The 18,085-nt window shown below is 38.7% G+C and overlaps 1 long non-coding RNA gene across 1 annotated transcript in view; it reads left to right on the top strand.

The window, feature by feature from the left end:
- Positions 1 to 3,715: 3,715 nt before the first annotated feature.
- Positions 3,716 to 18,085, top strand: part of LOC140710460 (uncharacterized) — a 278,707-nt gene continuing 264,337 nt past the window's right edge. Inside the window, exon 1 of the long non-coding RNA XR_012091485.1 lies at positions 3,716 to 4,101. This is a non-coding gene — a long non-coding RNA (uncharacterized lncRNA). The remainder of the gene's footprint in view (positions 4,102 to 18,085) is intronic.

Below are 18,085 nucleotides of genomic sequence, written 5' to 3' on the forward strand. Positions count from 1 at the left end.
CGTATGTTAAATAGTGGCATGCTGAACATTTGGTATAACCTAATGGAAAATCCCTCGCGGGCAGAATAGACTTAGACTCTGTGATTACATCTTACAGAAGTCACATCATACCCTCTTTTCTGCTATGTAAGCAAGGCACCACCAGCCCTAGGCCAGTAGTGAGGGGTTAAATCTCGTTTCAGCCCTGCTTGAAGTGAACATACATTAGTCCCACTGAAGGCTTGGGGAGAAGGGATAAAATGGGAAATGCATGAGCATTTGGAAAATCAAAAATAGGATTGTCAGTATATCAAATAAAAATACAAAGTGCCTACTTAAACTTAAATTTCAGATAAATAATGAATAACTCCTTAGTATAGGTATGTTCCCAAATCCCAGTGATTGCATGGTTAATAACAGGTTGCAAAACAGAGGCAATTTATTGTCTGAATATTGCATGGCACATGGACTCATTCTAAAACGTTATTAGCTGTTTATCTGTAATTTGTATTTAACTGGATGGCCTATGTTTTATCTGGTGGTCCGAGTTAAAAAGAAATATAATACCTTTATCGAGGTTCTTAACTTAACATACTAGAACATCTCAGAGGTCAAGAGAGCCTGAATTACACTCTGGAAGAAGTTATATTTTTTTTCATTTTACAAATTAACACTTTTAACTATAATGAATAATGCAAATTTCACTAGATAATTATGGCATACATATTTAAAATTAAACCAGGTAATGATTTTTTATATTTTATTTTATTGCGGTAAGAATACTTAAAAGAGATCATACCTTCTTAAATTTTTAAGTGTATAATACATTATTGTTGCCTATAGGTATGATGCTGTACAGCAGATCTCTGGTGCTTGCCCATCTCACTTAACTGAAACTTTATGTTTGTTGATTAGTAATGCCTCCTTCTTACTTACTAGCATTAGGTAGTTCTGGCACTATTATATGATGATGCTAAAATCCTAAATAAAATATTAGTAAATTTAAAAGGCTGTAAACTATCATGTACTTTAGGCAATATGGTTGGGTAGTGAGCAACAAATTTAAATTTTCAAGTCTACTTTAAATCATGTAAGTGTATCCCCGTTATTGTATGTATTTATTATTGGATATAATGGCAAAGTCTAGATTGGAAGGCTTTTATATAATATGCTGAGAGCTAAATATTCTCTCTCCTCCTCCTTCCCTCCCCACAAATGATTGTCTTCATTGGCCACAGAAGAGAAAATTGACCAACTGCTTGAAGTATCTTTTTATTTCATCCCCAGGTATTGAAAGTCATCTTCCAGATTTGGGAACTGTATTTTCATTTCCTTTGGCTGTTGTAACAAATTACCACAAGCTTGGTGATTTAAAACAATATACACTTATTTGTGTATAGTTCTGGAGGCCAGAAGTCCAAAATCACTTTCACTGGACAGAAATCAATATGCAAGCAGGACTGTGCTTCCTTGAGATGCTCTTGGAGAGAATTCCTTCCTTGCTTCTTCCACTTTCTGGTGGCTGCTGCCATTCATTGGCTTGTGACCGCATCACTCCAGTCTTTGTCTCTGTGGTCACATTCCCTTTTCCTCTTCTGTGTCTCAAATTTCCTTCTGCTTCCTACTTAAAAGCACCTACGACTGCACTTAAGGCCCACCCTGATAATCCAGGATAATCTCCCCTTCTCAGGATTCTTAATTTCATTACTATCTGCAAAATCCATTTTCTTCCATATAAAGTGACAGAGTTTCTAGGGGATTAGAACATGGACATCTGTGTGGGCCATTATTCAACCTGCCACAGGAACTGACATTGCTCACTGCTGGGTCCCTGAAGAACACAAATTGGCTTGTTGGTGGACTTGGCCAGGAATTGGTTTAGCTGGAGATCCTTTCAGTGATTGCGAAGGAGGGTCCTAGAATCCAAACGTGAAGGCTTAGTGATCTGACATGCACACCTGATGTCATGAGCGTGGACCATGTCCCTCTCATGTTTCAAATATAGGCCACAGGCAGGGTCCATAGTCCCACCACAGAAAGCAGTTCTTGTGGTATTGGGGTTAATTATATGTTCTCAATAACCTGAAGTTCTACCCATTTCATTACTGTCTCTTTTTCCTGCTATGATGCTAAGTGTGGATGGGTAAATATTCATCATTTTTAAAATGCTCATTCACATGTATTAGGTGCCAGGGATTATGGTAGGCCATTTAAAGCATGGTGGTTGAGAAAGCAGCCTCTGAAGCAGATTGCCAGGGATCAAATTTCTGCTCCACTAATTACTGGCTATGTGATATACCTCTATGTCTCTTTTCCGCATCTATAAAATAGGCTCTATCTCACAAGGATGCTGAGGATTAAATGAGCTATTATGTGTTAAGGCTTGGACCAATGGCTATCTAACTTAACAAATGTTAACTACTATTTATTTGAATGGAGACACCAAAGAGATACGAAGCCCTGTGTGAGACACAGGGATAGCCAAGGCAAGATATGTGCATATAAGTAATTTTAAGTTTAGGAGTTAAGACAATAAGTTTAACAAGAGGTCTGAGCTTTGAGAGGTGTTTTTGTTTTTTAGAACTCTGACTTAAGGGAGTCAAACAAGAGAAGAGGAAGAGGCAGGGAAAAATAAATGTTATTTTTGGAAGAAAGATGGTTGGGTAAGCTCTCTGTGGTACTGGTAGGTAGGTTTTGCATGTGGCTGGGTGGTTGGGCAGTCAAGTATTGCATTAACGCCAGCCTGATGCAGCTTGGGCTGGTGTGAAGAACCATGAGATCTGTAAGGCTTAGGGGTCTTCACATTTAGTGACCACCAAGTTACCAACCTGAGTATCATTTTAGAAAAAGTGGGTAATATTTACAAGGAAGACTTGTTTCAAGGATTAAAGGAACGTATGAGCAATCATCCAGCTAATTCCAAAATGCTTTGTTTTCCACAGGACTGATTACATGGGATACAGGCCAAGCATACAAATTGAAGTCTTCCTTCCTTTAAATACCACATAAAACCACCAAAGCTGACCTCATATTTAAGGGACATTCACTCCTTGAACATTGTTTGAATACGTATTGTATGCCGAGGACCACACTAGGAGCTCTTGAAAAAGTTATGAATATGAGTATGAAATATTTCTGCCTGGAGAAACTTACAGACCAAAAGTTCTGTCTAGAGAAACTTAAGGACCAGTAGCAGAGGAAGTAATCCAAAGAGGAAAACGCCACATGAATGATAGGTATTATCATGAAACTATGAACGGAACGGAATGCTGAGGGAAGCCCTTAGAAAGGAACTTCTCATTGTCTGCAGAAACAGGGAAAAGTAAATATAAAAATACATCCATAACAACAACAGTGAAGAAGGGGGCTCGTCAGAAAATGGCACGTTTGGCTTGGACTGGGCTAAAGAGGGTGTTCCGGAACTTTGTGGGCCTTTTTGCATATGGAGATAGCTGGGCTGACAGTCTAACTCCTAAGGCCAATGAACAGCGGTTAGATGATTAACACCTGGGAATACATTCCTGTAATATTAAAAGTGATATGTAGCTCATTTTTTTAAAAAAAAAATACATCTTAATATGTAGTACACAATATATCCAAACCATCGCAATGACAAAATCAAAGCAAGGTCCTGCGCACCGAAGGGCCTGGGGAGATGTGAGCAAAGACCCCAGGACCTTTCCCCTGCTCGGAGACCAAAGGGTTTTCAGAGCGGAGGTGGGGGCTCCCGGCAGGGGAAGTTAGAGCCGAGGGAGCGGCAGGAGCACGTGGGCTGAGTGGGGGTGGGAGGACGCAGACGGCGGAGTAACCGGTGGAAGTGTCAAAGAGGAAGGAGTGGAGGGCTGCTGAGGTGACAGGGTGTGGTCTGTGAGGGAGCGGGCGAACCCGGAGAGGAGAGCAGAGAGACCCACCAGGACTAGGAGGCAGCGGGGAGCGTGCCTGCGTCGCTCGGAGCGGTGACAGCAAGGAGCGCAGCGCGGGGGCCGGGCGGCAAGGGGAGTTTCCAGTCCTCGATAAGTGGAGTCCCTGCTCTGAGCTGCGCCAGCGCCTTCCGCCTGGGCCCGCGGTGCCAGACACCTGCCGAGTCCGAAGCGGGAGTCCGGCTGAGCCTTCGGCCCCCAAGTAAGTCTTGCCTTTTCTCTCCATTTCTCCTCCGTCGCCTCTACCTCTTTATCTGCGAAGCGAGGAGCTGCTGACTGGGGTTCTGCGCGAAAAGCGCACCGGGGAGCTCCGGCGGCGTCCAGGATGCTTCAGCCCCCGGGCGCGCCCCGGCCGGCGCAGGGACTCGACCCCGAGGCCAGCCGCCCGGTTCCTGTGCGCAGCATGGCCCGAGGCGGCGGCAGAGTTGTTGGCACTGATACGACCCGTCTTTTGTGTCTTGCCCGATCCCAGAGCTGTGCCAGGCCGTGGGGAGGGAGCGGAAGCCACTTTATGGCTCCTGGCCCCACCTCTTGCCCCCACCTCAAATCCTCCGGGATTTCAAAATGCCGCGGACTCGGGCGCAAGTGAGCGCCAAACCCGCAAGCTGGGCGAGTTGGATCCGGGTGGGCAGCCGGCTGAACCGCCACACCGCCCCGCTTTTTTTATTTTCTTTTTAGATACGGCATCTAATTGGTGGGTGCTGGAAGGCAGGGCTGGCTGGGTGAGCACGAGTGCCTGGGTGTAGGGAACGACCTACCTTCTTGCTTTCCTTGGGCTTTAGAGGGGAAGGGGTGGGGGCACCGAGAGTCCGAAGCCTGGAGCGTCCCGCGCTGGCGGGCTTGCGCGCGGCCGGCGAGCAGGCGTTCGCTGGGTGGGTCCCTTGTCTGGCTCATTGTTCGCGGTGACTGTTCTTGGGGCCAGGCTGAGCGACACAGATATCGTTCACCGGGCTGTAAATAAAAGTGACGACTTGGAGGAGTGGGGGTCAAGGCTGCCGGGAGGGAAAAGGCTTGCCCGTTTTAGAAAACGACTTCGAGCTCGGAAGAGCAATCGTAGTCGACAGAGAAAACCGCTCCTGAGTGCGAAACTTAGATCTGACTCTAATTCACAGAGACAGCCTAGTAAATTAAACCCTCAGAAACAGGGCACGGTATTTTCCCCATTTAAATTGTTTTCAGAGTAACGAAGATGGAGTTTTAAGTGTTATTGACAGCTGGCCGCTTTCTCTTGCTAGCACCTGTTTCCCTTAAAGATTCCTGGGTGGGGTTTATTTTTTCGCCCCCTCCCTCCTTTTTTTAGAATGTGCATTTATTCCATTTGTGCCTTCAGCTAGTCGGATTGCATGGTTCTGGGAGGAGAATCCATTTTTGAAAGCAAAGTGCAATTTCCACTCTACAAATGGCCAAGCACTGGTGTAGACGTCCATTGCTCCCCCACCCTGGCCGCATGCTAACATTCAGGGAGGCAGACATGTGTACCCAGAATCAGAGGGAGCCGGTTATCCTCCGTGGGAGATCCCAAATACCTCTGCATACAGTTTTCCTGTCGTTGGATGGTAGATACTCTTATTTGACTTTCTTCCATTCATTAAATTACAATGGTATCACCTGTTCATGGTGCCTATTCCTTAGCCCACTACAAAAAAGGATGCTTTTTGCTGGGAAAAAATGCTTTCTTTTTCTGAGCAGTTTACAATATTGTCTACAAATACACACTATTTGTATACATGTGTGTATATGTATGTGTGTATGTATATATATGTGCGCATATATGTACATATATAGTATTTGTAGCTGGTTGTAAATCCCAGTAGTTACTAACGCACCCAACTGCCCTGCTTATATTTCACTTTGACATCCCTGATGGACCTGCTAAGTGTATCAGTCTGATGAAGCCTGGAGTTACAGCCCTCAGAAGTACTTAACATGAACACCTCTCTATGACGGCAGCCTGATTCCACAGGGAAAAACCATGCAGTGGGAGTGTTGTTTAGGGTATGGAAAGCTGTATGATTTATTCTAAGGAGAGAAGAGAGAGTTAGGTAGAAGAAAATAAAAATGGGAACTGGGTAGGCATCCAGACCATACTCACAGTTCGACAAATATATATGTGGAAAAGTATATTTCTTGTGTTCTCTCTCTCTCTTATCATAATGTTTATAATCTTAATGCTTTCATAGCAGCATTTGTACCTCTTTTTTTTTTTTTTTTTTTTGCTTAGAAACTATTATATTTTCAGCCTCTATTATTTTACATTTTCAATGCCAGTAGTGCCCACTGAATGCATTGGATTTTCTTTCCAATTGTTCTTTTGTCTCCTTGTATACCATGTCCAACTTAGTACAGGACCACATGAGCAATGAATCAACCAGGTTCTAATGAAGATTAAGACATGAAAAGTATTCACAGCTATATATAAACTGTATACTCATTTAACCGTCTTCCCACATGACCAATTTTAGCTAGTAGCTTGTTCATCTTCTGAAGTCTCCAGACTCCAAATTCTTACCCAGATTGATGACTGCACTAAATCTTGATTGTGCAAAGAACAGAACTTAATTATTTTGGTCTCATTTATCAGTCAGCAGTATTTAGTGTTGCCAAGATAATTATATCATTGAAATATGCATGACTTTAAAATATGTTGAAAAAGGTTCTTCTAAACTTGTTCATAAAGAAAAAGTCCTTGTGAAGCCATCATTTCACTGCTGTAGGCCCCTTGGCCATTCCAGTTTATTGAGTTTACTCTTCCACATGAAGAATGAACCATTGTTTTGTTGTCTAGGAACTGAAGGAAGATGGAAAGGGGGCATAGAAAATGAAGCACTTGTAAATGTTATTATTTTCTGTCTTTGGAAAAAATATATTTTTAAGTAAATAACGATTATCTTCTTAAAGATACACTAAAATCTTATTAAGGGATCTGAGAAACAAAGAATTTTCAAAATAGAAATGCTAGCTGCTTAATATTCATAAAAGGTTGGTGTTTACAAACACATGTATTTTTGAACCAATCTCAACATTTTTATGTCTTTCTAGAGAATTATGAAGTGTTATTAAATTATTGTTATGAAAACATTGAAATCTCATCAAAACTTGTGTTTAAATGTACTGTCTTTTTGCAAGTGCTTTAATTGTAATAGCCTGTTTGTTGAGATTAAAAAGAACATCATTGATGTCATGGTGTGCTTTGCATTTTAAAATAGTAGCTAATGAATTACAAACATTCATTACTCAACAACCACTTGCTGAAATTTCTCAGGACCCCCAAATAGAGATTTATTTGTACTATACACTATCATTCATGCCCTTGCTGAGTTTATGTTGATACCCTTTTCTTCTTCAAAATTAATTGCCTCTTAAATTAATACTATGTTGGGTCTGACTCTTTTGTTATTTTTCTCCTATGTCATAAATTTATGTGCAAATATCTTCAGCATTGTCTGCTTAGGGAACTTACTGTCGAAATGTGGGAATTAGTGGGGGGAGGGGCAAAGAGAGAAGGAGAACAACTTTTATTAAATCTGGAGTCAGGACTTAAGACAGGAAAAGAAGAGCAAGTTCCATTTAATAAAATTCAGTGAGGAATTTGTCGTTGACCTTTAAAAGTCCGAGCTGTGTAATGCATAATATACATTTGGGTAAATTAGGCACTAACTTCATATAGCATAAGGCAAAATAAGAGAGTTTCATGGTGCCTTTGCTTTGTTACATTTGAATGGTGGCTTAAATTCCACTCCCTTTCTTTATAATAAGTATTAAAAACTACCCACTGTTTTCTTATGTTGTATTTTGGGGGGTGCTGATCTATTTATGTAAAAATGGAAATTGTCAGTGTTTATTTTGGGAACATTTTATTTTAAAAGCTTAGTTTCTTCTATGAGTTTAGCTTTTATTACATGTTTACTAAGAAAGGTGATGTTTGATTCAATTTTCATAACTAAATGCAACTAGAAACACAGTGATTTAAGTGATTCAAATAAGCCCATTTAAATACCAAATTTAGTCTTCTCTTTCACAAGCTATTGTGAATAAAATGTTTTGAATTAGATTTTTATTTTAATAACCAATATTCATTTAAATTTCCTGTAACGTGAAGACTAACATAAATGGGTAATAAAAATGAAACATTTGTGAAATGAAATATAAGACAATGCAAATTAATGATTGTGTGTACTCTTGATACTTAGCTTTTTTGATGATAAATTAGTATTTTTAATCTCAGGGGTAATGTAGATTTCTTAACTGATCGCATTTTCTCTTTGCTTTAGGCACAAGAAAACTCAGAGCCCATGGGAGATTTAATTTATCAGTCATATGAGACTCCTCGGAATGAATCTATGTGTTATCTTTCCAAATGACCTTACTTTATTCTACTTATGTATACAATTTCTCTGTCATAATGTCTTATTTTGTTTTTGTTTTTCAATTGTGGAAGGAGGCAGATCATCAAAGTTGATAGGAATAAGCGTTTAGAAGTACAATCAAGTCTGCAAGTAGTTATTGAGGTCTACTATTGCAAATGCTGAGGTGACATGAGACAAAGGAGGCATGATTTCTGATCTAAAGATACTTGTATTCTGGCTGGGTGGAGAAGTCATAAACTCCTAAGGAATTAGCTCAAAGTAAGTCAACATGTGCACACATCTGTTGCACCAAAATGAAAGCCCAACCCTGACTTTAATGACATGTCAGTTTCTAGAAAAACACTATTATAGGACCAATCAGAAAAGCCAAGTAACTAAATCTGTTAATTTTCTGAGCACACTAAAACTTAAGTAGTCTGAGGATATCAGGGTGGAAAATAAATGTGGAAAAAGTTATTGTGATTCCTTGGTAGTGGAAACTCCCGTACACTTCTCTTTCCCTTTCTCTTTCTCTTTTCCTCCCTTCTCTTTCTTGATTCCTCTGTCTATCATTGGCTTTCCCCTTGCTACCCTGGCAGACCTGATTGACAGGTGTGACAATTCCCATGGCAAGCTAATCCCACCAGGCTGGCAACTTTTGAAATTTCTGTCTATGTAAATACAGTATTTGTTCTAAGTACCGCACTTAAATACAGTAGTTACGTTTAAGTGCCCACAGGTTGTTTCTCTTGGTACTTGAATCAACAACCATTTTCAGCTCTTAGAAGGGACCACCCACAAAACTGTTCTTTTTGACTGTAGAAAAACTCAGGGAGAAAAAAACAAAATAAAATAAAATAAAGCAAAAACTTGAGAGAAAAAGTAAAACCTAACAAAAAACACAAAACTAAATTATCACTAAATTATTGACCCAAAGTGGCATGTTTAGGCTAAGACCAAAAACTCTGAATTAAACTTCTAAATTTAACCAGCTACCTCTAGATATAAACTTGATTTTCATTTTCTCTGTCACCCACGTAGACATGACTTTTTTTTTTCAGATATCTTGATTACAGTTAATGTTAAAATAGCTTAAATTCTAAAATGCAGATGTGTTGTCTTGAACTGAAACGAACTATCAAACAGACAATGATAAATAATGATCATTTAAAGTTGGCCTTTTAAAAAGCACATTGGATACAATAAAAATCAGTGTATTAGTACACTAAATGTGCTTCCAATTATGATATAAATAGTGCATAAAGCTTTAAAATTTTCATCAAATTAATGTAACACTGACATGCAAATTAACTACTGACATCTATGGTGTATGCCACGTGATGATTTCTAATTGGCAAGTGAACCTCAGAGGATTATTTATAGATTACATTGCAACAAAGTGCTGGAGTAAATTTGCACTGTACAGCTCAATTCACATTGGCGTTTGAGCTTTGATTCTCTTCACTTTTTCACGTCCCTTTTGATCTCCAAAGGCTCTCAGAAATAAGCTAGCTAAGGTGCTAAATATCTAATTGATAACATTTGGGCAGAGAATTTGTCTTCAAACGACCCCTAAGAGATTTGGAGACCAGTTAATATCCCTCACTAGCTTGTTCAGGTATGAATAACTCTTGAGGCTGTGAGTTTGAACTCCATGATCTGGTAACATCCATTTCCATCCAAAGCACGTAAGATAAGTGTTCACACAGGAAAAGTGAGGAGGAAACTTGCAAATTTACCAAGTGAATTAATTTTTAAGAATAGCTGCTTCTAAGGATGTAAGTGGAAATCCTATTTTATTCTCTAATGGCAATTGAGGCTTCTTTTATCTTTACTTTCCATTACAATTTGTATATGAAGAATCCAGTGAGAGAATTATTATGTATCTGTAATTCCCATACTAGGTTAGTAGCTCCAAGTTTGGCCTTTTTTTATTCCATGTTTGTGTCTCCCTAAAGGTAGAATGACCAAACAAAAAATGAAGAAGTAAGTCCATTTATTCTGTACATTTTCATTTATTATGTGTTTTATGCATGACCTCATGAGGCAAAGATACATTAGCTGTAAATTCCTGCTTAAAAAGATCTAACTTATTAAATAACTTTATAATGTATTAACCTTTCAGATATTTTCTTCATACTATATCTATCCTGGGATGTACGAGTTAGCCTACCAAATTGGTCAAATATCTATCTTTTCTTAAAGATTTGTTAAAAAGAAACTCTCTTTTTGAGGGAATCTCCATAGCTGGGTTTAAATTTGACATCCTTGGTCGGGTGAGGTGACTCACGCCTATAATTGCAGAACTTTGGGAGGCTGAGATGGGAGGACTCTTTGAGCCCAGGAGTTCCAAACCAGCTCTGGCAACATACGGAGACGCTGTCTCTATAAATAACAATAATAATAATAATAGCTGGGTGCAGTCGTGCACACCTGTACTCCCCGAAACTTGAGAGGCTGATGTGGGAGGAACTCTTGAGCCTGGGAGCTTGAGGCTGCAGAGAGCCATGATTGTGCCACTGCACTCTAGCCTGGGCAACAGAGTGATACCCTGTCTCAAAACATATATATGTGTGTGTATATATACACACACACACACACACATATGTATGTATATACTTGATATTTTTTTCGTAAGAGCTTGTGTTTGTGGTGTGTTTTATAGTTTATATTGAAATCATGAAAATATTTAGACAATCTAAAAAATATATACAAATATGGTATTTATTATAAGTATTACTATCATCCTAAAGCTGAGGAGAAAAACTAAACATTGGATACACACAACACATGGAAGCGAATACTTGTTTACCACTTTTGAATAATTTGTTCTGAGGTCTGTTACCTTTTATGGAAAGGTGGCTTCACTAGTAATGAGGCCTTGGTGTGGGTATGATCAAGGCAACTTGATTTCTTGCTGATAAAGGTTTATAAGGAAATTTATCTTTTGATTAGGAAACCCCACTTAATTTCATTAATACACATTGAATGAGGACTTACCATGTCCCAGGTATTGAAATAAGAAATAAAAAGGTCCCTGCTCTGAAGATATTTAGAATACAATGAAAAATTAAAGATATCAAATAAATGTATAGATGAAATCATATATATTACAGGATGTTGGGGGAGCTATAATGAAGGGGGTATTTCTCAATTTAGGAGATGGTATAGAAAAGCTTAATGGGAGAATTGAAGCTAAAAGTCAGGTATAAATTTTGCAGGTGAAGAAGCAGTAGATAGTAGTCTCTGTTATAGAGTTGCTGGAGAGAAGACAGAAAAGTGAGGCACAGATGGAGAATCAAGAAAGTCCAGCAGGAAGTATTAGACATCAGACTAAGGTCATCATAGCACTCTGGACTAGAGATGAAGATTTAAAAGTGTAATCCTGAATCCAACATTGTTATACTTTGCCTACATCCATGAAGCTGAATGTATCTAAGGGAAATACACAACCATGGTGTCATTTCATACTCATTAATCTTAAGTATGTTCTTAAGGTTATCAGGTGATCTTACTGTGCTTCCTGAGTCTATATGATACTTTCTCCTCTCTCCGTAAACACTCAGTACCTCTGTCTACACCCTCACTCTCAGATGAAGGCCATGCTTCCTATTCACTGATAAAATGGAGAACATCAGAAAGGAACTTCCGTTGACACTCACTGCCCCGTCTATCCATCTACCAGCACCTGCTCCCACATAATCTGCCTTCTTGCAAGTTTTCTCACAGAGCCCTGGTGGAATTTCAACAGTTGTATCTTAGTATAATACAATGTAGAAATGGGTAAATGCAATTTGTCAATGAAAAAGACTATTCCCTTAGAACTAGAACTTCTATTTTTATTTGTTTAACCTTAAGAAATAATCTGGGTTTCAGTGAAAAATTTATATAAAGGAAGTTTCTTAGAATAATGTAAAATTAGAGACAATACATCTGCCCAAAGACAGAAAAAAAGCATGTTTATCATCATTAAAAAGCATTTTTTTCAAAGAATTATTAATGATAAGGTAAAAATGAAAGATACAGTGTAAAAAGAAAAATAAAACGATACTGTACATAGTATATCTTACAATTATGATTGTACATAGAAATGACCAGAAAAGTGAACGTGTTAAAAGGCTGCCCTATCAGATATTGAAATGAAAATTGTTCTGTGTAGCAAATCTATTGAAAATATACTCATCTTGGAAGAGCCAACTTGATGGGAAGATTCTGGCCACACAGAAAATGTCTACTGAATAAACACAATAGAAAAATCACAATAGAGAAAACCATTGTCCTGTTTCCAGCAGGCATTTCTCTTACTTATCTCATCCAATCCACCAAGTTTCATAGAATTAACTACTAAAAGACATGACAAATTCACTTAATTCTTGCCATCTCCACTGCTATCCTTCTGGTCTAAGAAACCATGATTTTGGGCCTGGATCATTGCTTTATCTCCCAACAGTTTTCCTCTCACACTTGCCCTTGCAGAAACAAAGATCTGACAGGCCATATTGCATGGTGTTTGAAGCATAGACCCCATGGATGGGCTGCCTGAGTACAAGTCCCAGAGCTATCCCTTAATAGCTGTGAGACTTGGGGCAGGTTACTTCTCTTCCATTTTCCCATCAATAAAATTGATGACATTAATACATATCTTGTAAGGTTGTTACGAGGATCAAATGAGTATCCTTAATATAAAAATACAAAATACAAAATGCTGCAAAATCTGCAACTTTTTGAGCACACACATGACACTCACAGGAAATGCTCATTGGAGCATTTTGGATTTCAGATTTTCAGATTAGGGATGCTGAACTTGTAAGTCTACTGCAAATATTCCAGAATCACCACAAAAAGATCTAAAATCTGAAATATTTCTAATCTCAAGAATAAGGAATACTGAATCTTATGTTTTAGCTGTTTGTCAAGGCTGAAATTAGATTATACTCTTCTCTGCTTAAAACCATCCAAAGGCTTCTCATTACACTTTGAATGGAATCCTTATAGTCACATACATCAATTTCAATTCTCAGCACTCTGCTCCCTTGATATTTCTATGAAAAAAAAAACAAAACAAAAACAAAAGCTCTTGTTCTGTCACGGGGCTTTTGTGCATGCTGTTCCCTTTATCTGGGACACTTTTATTGACTCTTCATAGCTTCTTCCTGCCCTTCATATTTCTATCTCTGCCGTCTCCTTGAAGAACCTGTCCCTGACTTCTGTTAATCTACAGAATACCTCTTACTCTTTTTATTCACTCTTTATTCCTTATTGTCTCCTTAATAGACCTTATCCCAATTTGAGCTTTTCTTTTGCTGGGTTAACTCTTTTCCCTTCTATTTCTTGACTAGATCTGATTACATTTGTTTCCCTTAATACTTAGCAGAGGGTACAGCATATAGTAGACAAATAAATAAATATTGGGTGGGTGGGTAGGTGGATGGATGGATGGATGGTTGGATGGGTGGGTTGATGGATGATTGGTTTGGTTGGCTGGTTGAGATTCTTACTATTAAGATCATGGAGTTGTATTTCTGAGAGAAGCTAACTTAATATTTACAAGGTCAAATATATATGTCATATATTTATCACTAAGGAGATACGGAAGGTTAAGTTATTAACATTCCTTATCATTTACTTCTAGTACCTAATGTCTTAAAAACGTTTGTCAAAACACGGGTGCATTTTGAAAGAGTTAGAGAGTTTGAGAGGGAGAGGGGGAGGTAAGTGGACTGGGGGACTCTAGACTTGAAGATAGTTCAGGCCAGAGGCGACCTATGGAAACTGCAGTGTAGGGGCTAGGGAGTGGGCTGGACTGAAGTGGAAGTATCAAGGTGTTGATAGTCCAGGCATTCAAGAGGAAGTATCAGATCAGTGTTTCACAAAGAACCAGGTCAAAAATACTACATAAAGGAACTTCTTAACTTCTTAGTTTTAGAGAATGTTCAGTAGGGCCTTGCACACACTGTACCAAAATATGTGAATGAAAGATTTTTCTAGAAAATGACACTAGTTACCTGATGTCATGATATAAAAACAAAACTGTTTTCTTTCTTTGACTCAGCCAGTTTTTAAAATGGCAGTCAGTCAGCTGGAGTATATGTGAGTGTATCTGTCTTTACAGATAAACTTTTTGTTCCAGATAGGAAGATACTTCATATGGAAGATGTTTTCATGTACTGCTTTTTATCATGAAAGTATAAAGGCATGGAAAGTTTTGTGTTGAATGATGTTCTCTTTGACCAGGAGGTGTCACTACAGCTCACTCAAACTTGCTAGTGTGTTCTATGGGGACCAACCAGAGTCAGCACTTACAGAATAGCATTACCTGCCTACCAAGTTCTCCACCAAGTTACCTAAAGGAAATGTGATGAATAAAAATTAATTCCAGATGCCTATTTCTCCTCCATACAAATATTCTTATCATGAATTAGCTGAAACTTGAAAACTTGTTTGATATTCTAGAAACAAATGGCATTTTTACTTTCCTTTGAGTGTTGAGTGGGTACAGTGGAGAAAAAAACAAAGAGCAGAATACAAAGAGCAGAATAAAAAGAGGAAAGATGGACACAGAGAAACATGAAGAGAAGGGTGAAACAGAAGTGTTTCCAGGGACAATGTGCTGCATGAAGACCCCGGAGCACATTGCTTTCTGACTTGTCTTACTTGGACTGCATCATCCATTCCCTGCCCTGTATCTCTGCCCAGATAAGTCTAACTTTCTCTGCCAAAGCTGGGATAAGTAGAATAAAAATGATTATCTGGTGTTGAGCTAATATACTATCACAGCTCTTTGACATAGATAATTTTCTGTCTCCCCTGATAACATTATAAAATAGGTATTAATACAAAAATTTTCCAGGGGAAGAAAATGAAAATCAGAAAGTTTGCATGCTTTGTGGTTATAATTGTGTATTTCACCATAGACTCACCAGAGGTCAAAACCACACTCTTGTTCTTTTCATGATGCCTCTAAAGGATCAGTCTCACGCGAGACTTTCCTAATGTCCTTTAACCCCTGACCCTGACCAATTTAGGTATCTCTTCTCAGGGTTCCAGTGCATCTGGTGCTCACCGTGTGTGAACACTCATCCAGAATGAGCACAGCCTTCTATTCCCTTGTCTCCCTCTTCATCCAGAGTCTGAGCACTTTGAGGGTGGACACGATGTCCTGTTGAAAGAAATGTGAGACCCCCCATTAACTGGGTGGGTGAGTAAGAGGAAAGGCTCACCGACAGAGGGGGATTCAACATGGGTGAGGGTGTGGATGAAGGACAGCAGAGAAAACAAGGACCCCCAGGCCACCTGCCTTCACCCACAGCCATTGGCCTCAGGTGCTCCACAGCAACTTATCAATGAAGAGGAAAGTTTCAGAATTTTTTTTGGAGATGTGAGAACAGAGTTAACCACCCAAGAAGGAGGTGATTTTCATCCAGCATAGCTCACACATTGTAGGTCCACTGGGACTGGAGGGAAGTAACTGGCATCTGAGGAGCTGTGTGTTCTGCTGTCCTCCAGGTGGCAGCATGGCCCAGCTGTTGGAGACAAGCTCAGTTCTTGGACATCCCTAATGCTGCCAGACTCAGAACTGTTCTTAGGGCGTTTAGTGCCCTGGGAATGATTAATGGCTCTGCCCGTTCACTGCACCCGGAGGGTAATTGAGCCTGCAATATTTTGGAGGCTGGAGAAAGGCTTTCTGAGCCACCGTCTGATAGAAGGGGCTGCAACATTTTGGACGTTATATACCTTGGGAGACCTCCTGGAGGACATTTGTGTGCCAAAATAGATCTTTGGCAGAACTCTTTAAAGAGGAAAAAAGACAGTCCCCCTAAAATATGGGGAAATTGAGCAGTTTTAATGTTTTTTCAGAAATTTGGTTTCCTTTATGTTCCATATTCTTTTTTCCTTCTTTGGTTCTGAAATAATATTCCTTTCCACCTGACAAAGCAAATCCCCTGGAAGGTAGCTTATGTTAATTGACTGAGTATTTTGAAAGCTTGCAGGCAGAGCTATGTAAAATGTCTTAATTTAAATCAGCGCTAAGCCCTTTCATATTGTAAGCTGAGGTATTTAAAAGTAAGATGATTGGAAATTTCTAAAGTTGCACACAGTTCAAGAGAATGTGAAACATGTTAGAATGAGCTACTGGCACGAGGCTACAGCATCCATTTATTTTCAATATACACATAATATCAATTATAGAAGACAACCAACAAAAGATCTTAAGCTTGTCGGGTTGGGTTTGTGTGACTGCTTCTTTTCATTAGAATTTTGAGTAACTGGGAAAAATGCCAGATTCTGAATGGTTTCTTGAACAGGATATACTAGGAGATCTTAGCACGGTTAAGAAAAAAAAAATCACATATACATTCAGAAAACCTTTGCTCATCTATGTGGCCAAATGGGGAATCTAACCCTCTCCTCTTCTGTAGTTTGGATTTAAGTACCTGTGGTGGTGGTTTTGTAGCTTCTTCTGTGGATTCTTTAATATCACTTTGGTACTTTTAAGAACAGTTGTTCTTCCCTAACCTGTGAGATTTTACTCTCCGTCATAGAAGAGTCTCTTTTGCTAGCCTGTGACGATTTGAAGCTGTACTCTGTATAGGAGGTTATCTTCCGATGTTTAGAGAGCCAAACTTAGCTGGTTCTCTGTGTGCTAACACTTTTAAGTTTTCACAGGCAGTGAGTGTACGGTCTTTCAATCATTGGAATAGAGTAGAAAATCAGAAGAACAATTAGGATGGTCCCTAAAATTCCATTTTTAAATTAGATTACAGATGTGCAGAGACTGCTATTCTATCTTGCCTTGCTTTGTTAAATTTATCTCAAAGATTGAACTTGCAAGTGTCTTTTTTTTTTGTAATGAAGACCTAGGCTAAAGATTGAAAGAAAGGAGTGGAGATGGGGAATTAATTGAAATAAATCCACAATAGTTTTGGATTAGTTTCTAATCCACAATAGCCTCTAATTTAACTACAACAACAAAATTAGTGGGAAAAAAAATCCTAGCATTAAGTCTTGTTTGATGATTCATGACTCACTGAAAGACTTTTCTCAGCCTACCAGTTTCTTTGGCTGTTTTGGATAATTTATCAGAAATGTCTTGAAATGATCTCTTGATATAGAGGTCTCTATTTCCATGCCGTCATTAATTATTACACTGTTTAATATATAAACATTGTGGAGTACTCTATTATTGTTTATATTTCTTTTTGCTAACTTTTCAAAACACATTACAAATTGTTTTGTATGTCATATTTGTAAACTAATAATAATTTTTGCATATATTTAAATCATTTGCGTGGAGAGTCAAAAGGCTTCCTGTCCTAGAAAAGGACAGAGTTGGTATTACCTGACACATATAATGCCCTTCAACTTCATCCGTGTTTTTGCAAATTACAGATTTTCCTTATTTTTTGTGGCTGAATGGTATTCTATTGTGTATATAATGATCTCACTTATATGTGGAATGTAAAAAAATTGATCTCATAGATGTACAGAGTAGGATGGTAACTACCAGGGGTTGGTGCAGAGGATGGGAAGATCTTGGTCAAAGGATATAAAATTTCAGTTAAACAGGAGGAATAGGTTCAAGAAATCTATTGTACAAACGGTGACTGTAGTTAATATACTGTATTCTTGAAAATTGCTGAGGGCAGATTTTGAGAATGAGGGTAGATTTTAAGTGTTCTCACTACAAATATGACAACTCAGTGAGGTAATGCATATGTTGGTTGGCTTGATTATACGGTTCAAAGTATATATTTTTCAGGATGTGATATTGTACAATATAAATATATACAATTTTATCTGTCAATTAAATAAAATATGGATCCCATTGTGTCTAAGATC

Source organism: Chlorocebus sabaeus, chromosome 26 (assembly GCF_047675955.1).
Source record: "Chlorocebus sabaeus isolate Y175 chromosome 26, mChlSab1.0.hap1, whole genome shotgun sequence".
Lineage (NCBI taxonomy): Eukaryota > Metazoa > Chordata > Mammalia > Primates > Cercopithecidae > Chlorocebus > Chlorocebus sabaeus.